Source organism: Xenopus tropicalis, chromosome 2, assembly GCF_000004195.4.
Source record: "Xenopus tropicalis strain Nigerian chromosome 2, UCB_Xtro_10.0, whole genome shotgun sequence".
Taxonomy (NCBI): domain Eukaryota; kingdom Metazoa; phylum Chordata; class Amphibia; order Anura; family Pipidae; genus Xenopus; species Xenopus tropicalis.
Window position 1 is genome coordinate 28,126,707 of NC_030678.2, and position 6,027 is coordinate 28,132,733.

At 39.5% G+C, this 6,027-nt stretch overlaps 1 long non-coding RNA gene across 1 annotated transcript; it reads right to left on the reverse strand.

Moving 5' to 3' along the window:
- Nucleotides 1-230: 230 nt before the first annotated feature.
- LOC108645761 lies at nucleotides 231-1,757 on the reverse strand. Its single transcript, XR_004221138.1, has 3 exons — nucleotides 1,567-1,757; nucleotides 687-1,168; nucleotides 231-433 (listed from the first exon to the last, which is right to left on the reverse strand). It is a non-coding gene; the product is annotated as an uncharacterized LOC108645761 (long non-coding RNA).
- Between the last annotated feature and the right edge of the window lie 4,270 nt (nucleotides 1,758-6,027).

The window sequence follows — 6,027 nt, forward strand, 5'->3', positions numbered from 1 at the left end:
ATTGTGCCCGGCCAGTTAAACCTTTCAAAAGTTCTAAAGTTCATTTTAAATCTCATTGCTACTGAATATCTGTCTATATGACTGTTCACATTCAATTCTGGTTTTGACTCAATGTAGTACAAGCAGTTAATACTCAAGGCACAAACAAATACTACTCATAATTCAAAAAATATAAATTTAGATAGACTAGGAAAGTTGCTTAGAAATATTTTTATTATGGAAATGGCCTTGACATTTACTTTAAAAAACAATTTCATTCAAAGCAGAGATATTTAATACATAATTTCATACAATAGCATTACATTGCACTTACTCTCTGTTTGGCTTGATTTGGGTATCTCTTATGGGTAGGACTCCTTTTTCTGAACTGGTGAATTTGCTGGACTGATCACTTCTATAGTGTCTCTGGGAGCATCATAGCAATGTGTTGATTCTACAAGTGAAAGACAATAACACAACATTTTCCTTTTAATCCACAGAACTGTATAAAATGGGTATAGAGAAAACCTACTGCAAATTGTCTCAGAAAAGCAGTCTGTGTTGTACTAACTAAAGCATACTGATTTAAAGGTACACAACCCCTTTAAACAAAATAAGAGAATATTTATTTCCCCCAGTTTAAAATACAGAGTTGTAGAACAACAGAAGTTGGAGTGGGGTGGAACAAGATCAAAATGATCACGTACGGCTGCTTGAAGAGTCTGAGCTTTGTGAATTTCTGTCTCTGCCATCTTTGTCAGAAGCAATCTGCTGAGTAATTATAACATGGATGAAATTTGCTGCGGTGATAGTGGTCTTCCCTCGCATTCTTAGCTCCTCCACATAGCGTGACTTTGTGTGCGCTGTTTTCTCCTTGCCTGCTTCTGAATAGACAGCAGGGGATTACTGACCCTGTGACTTGCTGCCAGAGAAGCTGGAGGATGTGCAAGGGCTCTGCATCACCCTCCTTTCACAATCTATCTGTTGCTGCTGCTGCTCCAGTGCATTACGCCTGCTTAGACTTTCTTCAGAACGTGCAGGGTCGTGGTTCATTTCCTTTGGCTTTACAACTTCCATTTGGGGAGCAGAAGCTGCTGCGTCAACAAGTGCGGCCAATGCATCTGCGGCTGTGCTGTAACGGGAGGCAGGTATCCCCTGTGTAATAGAGGCTGCTCCTGGTGTGGGAGGCCTGCAATAAAATCTCAGTCAATTATACAGCAATGATCAGAGAAAAGCAACTAAAGTTTTCAGTATGATTACAGCCATACTAAGGGCAGTGACACACGGGGAGATTAGTCGCCACGCAACAAATCTTCATTGTCGCAGAAGCTTCGGCAAATCGCAGCGCCGCATATGCCATCCCATCGCCGATTTACATTCTAGCCGGTGGGATGGCACTGCGGGGAGATTAGTTGCCCACGACAATGAAGATTTGTTGCGCGGCGACTAATCTCCCCGTGTGTCACTGCCCTAAGTAATCAGAGGCAATAATGGGCAATTCATTTAACATAAACATAAAATAACATTAAACATTTAAAAAAATATAACAAGCATAACATACACACACATAATATAATATAAACTCACATGATCCGAAGCTGAGCAGCATCCAAGGGTGTGATAACACTTTTTCCATTAGTTCTCTGGAAAATACTTGGCCTTTGCTGCATAATGCTTTCCTGGGCTCTGACTGAAGGGGATGGTGAGCGCACAAAGCCATGACTACCAGGCCTGCCTGGCTGTTCACTGACTGCAGACAAAAGAAATTTAGGTCAGTAAATGGGATGAATTATTAAAAAAACAAAAACATTTTGGGCCTTAATCAAGGTATCTAACCATTTACTATTGTTTTGCTCTCAAAATGTTGTGTCTGGAGCAATTATTTCTTTCCATAAAACCAAGAAATAATAATCAGGCCCCGAAACTGGAGGAGCTGAATAAATACAAGTACGGGATCTCTTACCTGGACAAAGAGGTCCTCAGTACTCACCCAATTTCAAAATATATAGGACATTAAAGCATTCCGTGCATTAAGCTACCAAGAAATGCCCTTCCCTTTAAGCAAAACAGTTTGTCCATATATTGCAATATATTCAAGCTGGCCATCTATGTCAAAGTCATCCCCTGTCTATCTAGTCCTTCTCATAAATTCTACTGCTTCAATATACATTTAACACAAGGACTGAGTTTTACCTGCTATTTGCTTTCCAAGTTTAAAACTTACAAAGTCCCCTTTTTATTGCCCCCACTTGGATAGCTTGACTGTAGCTGGGACAGGTCGGATATACAACAAGGTGCTGGCCACTGCACCTGTATAAACTATAGCAAGCAAGAGAAAGCTGTGCTCAGCACTAAACTGAAACCATTACGTGGGGTTTGTAATGAGACTGTGACCACAAAAATCATATAGACAAAAACGAGATCCTCTGCATTCAACTTTTATCAATATATATAGGACATTAAGACATTCTGTGCATTAAGCTACCAAGAAATGACATTCCCTTAAAACAAAAATATGGATAGCTGTTATGTTTAAATGGAAGGGCATTTGTAATGGTTTAGAATCTATTTTAAGCAAATAATTCCAATTTTAAAAAATGATTTTTTCCTCTGTAAAACTTCTTATTTTTAATGATAAATAAACTGCATGGATCCATATTGGTAGCAAACCAATCCTATTAGGTTTATTTAATATTTCAAAGATATTTAGCAGACTTAAGGCACTTTGATCCAAATCACGGAAAGACCCCATGTCCACTGAACCCCCAGTTTCAATCATTCTGGATAACAAATCTCATTCCTTAACTTTTATTCCAAAAAACGGAAAAACAATAAAATTGCAGTGAATGAACATTAATTTTTGGATACATCCAGTCCATTATTTTTGGATTGCAACAAACATTGAATGCTCCAGTACACTATTGAGCAAATACGTAAATACCTAACGTGTATATTACTTTAAAAATTATACATGTCAAAATAAAATTGTTGTCCAGAGCTTTAAAGTCACATGACTTCCAACCCTTTCAGTGCCATACATAGCAGAATCTGTGGTATTGACAGTAGTAGAAGTACCAATGTGCTAGCGCTTATATTCCCAGGTTACATGTAACCCCATTAAAAATATTTGCCGAGACTTAACACTGACTGTAGATTAAAGTCTCCAAAGAATCCAAATCCTGACTTGTAAATGCCCAAACCAAATCCGACTTTAATTAGACCAGGTGCTATTCTAAAGTGTAAAAACTATGCCCCAGGTAATGCTTTGTCACAAAATCTTTTACCCAAACTAAACAGAATACTTCTCAACATGGAACGTTTTTTAGCACACAGGCGAACAGCACACAGGTGAACTGCTAGCTGTTCCTTGCAGTAGGTTGGAGACTTTTTTTTTATTGTTATGGTCATACTTGCACCATAAAAAAATAAATATAAATCCTACATCCAGCTGAGTGACATAAATCACAATAATCTATAGTGTTTAGAAGAGTCCCTAAGGCTAATGCCACACGAGGCATAGGACAGATATTTTCGACAAGCGTAAAATCGCTTGCTGAAAATTCCGCCCTACGCCTCCTACACGTGCCTTCACCTGAATGAATGAGATACGCTCGGCTGCATACACATGTAGCCGATTTAAGCATGAAAACGCGAGATAATGCAAAGTCTCGCGTTTTTATGCGTATTTCGGCTACATGTGCCTGCACCCGAGCGTATCTCATTCATTCGGGTGCAGGCACATGTAGGAGGCGTAGGGCGGAATTTTCAGCAAGCACTTTTACGCTTGCCGAAAATATCCGCCCTACGCCTCGTGTGGCATTAGCCTAAAATGAAGATGCCCATGCTTGGGGGGAGACACTATGTAATACAAATTAGGGATTCACTAAATCCACTATTTTAGTATCTAGCCAAACTTCGAATCCTTTGTGAAAGATCTGGCCAAATCTGGCATGCAAATTAGGATACGGAAGAGTTAAAGGGAACCGCGCAAAGCGTGTGGTAAAAAAATTTCAACTTTCAACCATGTTTATGTGACAAAAAGTAACGTGATTTTAAGGATTCAGTTTGGCCAAAGGCATGGATTCGGCAGAATCCAGATCCTGTATAAAAAGGCACAATATTCTGGCCGAATCCTGGATTCAGTATATCCCTAATACAAATAATGTTATTAGCCACACACAACCCAAGGAAAGTTAATATTTAATTAGAGGCAATAGACTAATCTGTGATGAAAAGTGTGGAGTGATGGCAACTATTGTAGTGGAGAGAAAAATATGCTTCCCATGTCGTAGGTAATGATCACTGGGAGCAGCAGCAGCGAGCCTCTCTCTCTTTCTCTCTCATGATCTCTTTCCCTTTTACGTTGCTCCTTTCCTCTTTCCCGATCTCTCTCTCGTTCTCTTTCCCGTTCAGCACTGACAGAATTTGCAGCAGCTAAATGTGTGGGATGCCCTAGGAAATTATGCACAAAGAGGTATTTTGTGGATGCCTGTTTCTCTGAATTGCAGTGAAAAGATCCTATCTATGTCTCCAGATACATAAGGAAATATATATATATATATATATTGCAAATAGTTCCCTACAGAAATATCTCTATAGAGAGCTCAAGTAATACTGGAGACTGGATAAGTATTATCAAAAGGTTACATGTAACTTAGGGGGCAATTCAGCAATATACCAGTTACAAATACATTAGTGCTTGTTTATAGGCTTGCAAACTGACACACAAAGCAATAAGCTCTAACCAACCTGGAGACATGGAAGCAGGGCTGTAAGGCCGAGGAGGAAAAGCCAGCTGTGTGCCAGGAATGTATGTACTCCTGTCCATGGGTGGTGTACTCGTGCCACCTGGATGAGGGACCAGTATTGCTGGAGGCATGTTGGTAAGGTCAATAATCCCTGTATAAACAAAACAAATGTATAGTACAGATATTCGCTAAATTGACTCAATATCAGATTGCAACACATCTCCACATTAACCCTTTGACACATTATGTATGCAGTATAAAACTGACAAATCATGATTTACTTTGGGAATCTATAGTATTTTGGTATACCCTATCAACACAAATTTCATTTGTTTCTAAACATACTAGATACTTTTATGTTATGTCAACAGGAACTCATATTAAGGGAATTACTGACTTACTACACTTAGAGGGAGTATCTCCTCTCTGTTTCTCTTTTATTCTGAGTGGTTACTAATGTTATTAATTAAGGGCTACACACTAGTGGTGCAAACTGTGCTGTGTGCCTTCTGGATTAAAAATCTGGAGCAAAATGTAGAGTGAGGTACTGCTGAGCACAAGGGAGCCCTGAATTTAATGCCTGTAATAGGGATGATCTATAATCAACTTTGATGCAGAAATCACTGATCAAAAGTGCCTACTAATCAGCCTTTTTATCATTGTGTATTTACTATATAGTGCTTAACAGTCCATAAGCCCATTTAACTGACAGCAGCCCAGAGCATGTGCTGAGAAAAGGAGATGAGGAACCACATAATGGTTCCTGTTGGGCTGATACATTACTTACTACAAGGGAATAAGTCTGCGCCATGTTGCAGCATGATGAGCCACACAGTATATAAAGTTAATAGCCGCTGCATCCATATTCCCAAGCTGCTGTATCTATGTGCAGTGCATGCATTCTGGCCTGAGGCAACTCAGCTCATTCTGCCACTGCGGCTTCTCAGCTTCTGGGCTTCTAAACTACTTCCTGCCTGACCCCATTTCTTCCACATTTGCTCATTGGCTGGCGGTTATTCCAGTACTGCGAATGGGCAAATATTATGCACTGCTTGTTGTGTATATTAGTATGTCTTGCAAAACTGCACGCGTGTAAATAAATGACCCCTAGTGTGTTCCTTGGGTATAGGGATACAATTGTCTGCATTAATCTGTGTAATAACTATGCACTGTAAACATTTGTGGCTTTTTGTCAGGATTAATTCTGCTAGTGAAAATATACACCAGTTTATTATGTGCACCATTGCAATATCTTACCAAAAGTAATTTGTCCATATCTAGGCTGACAAACTGCCAGTAT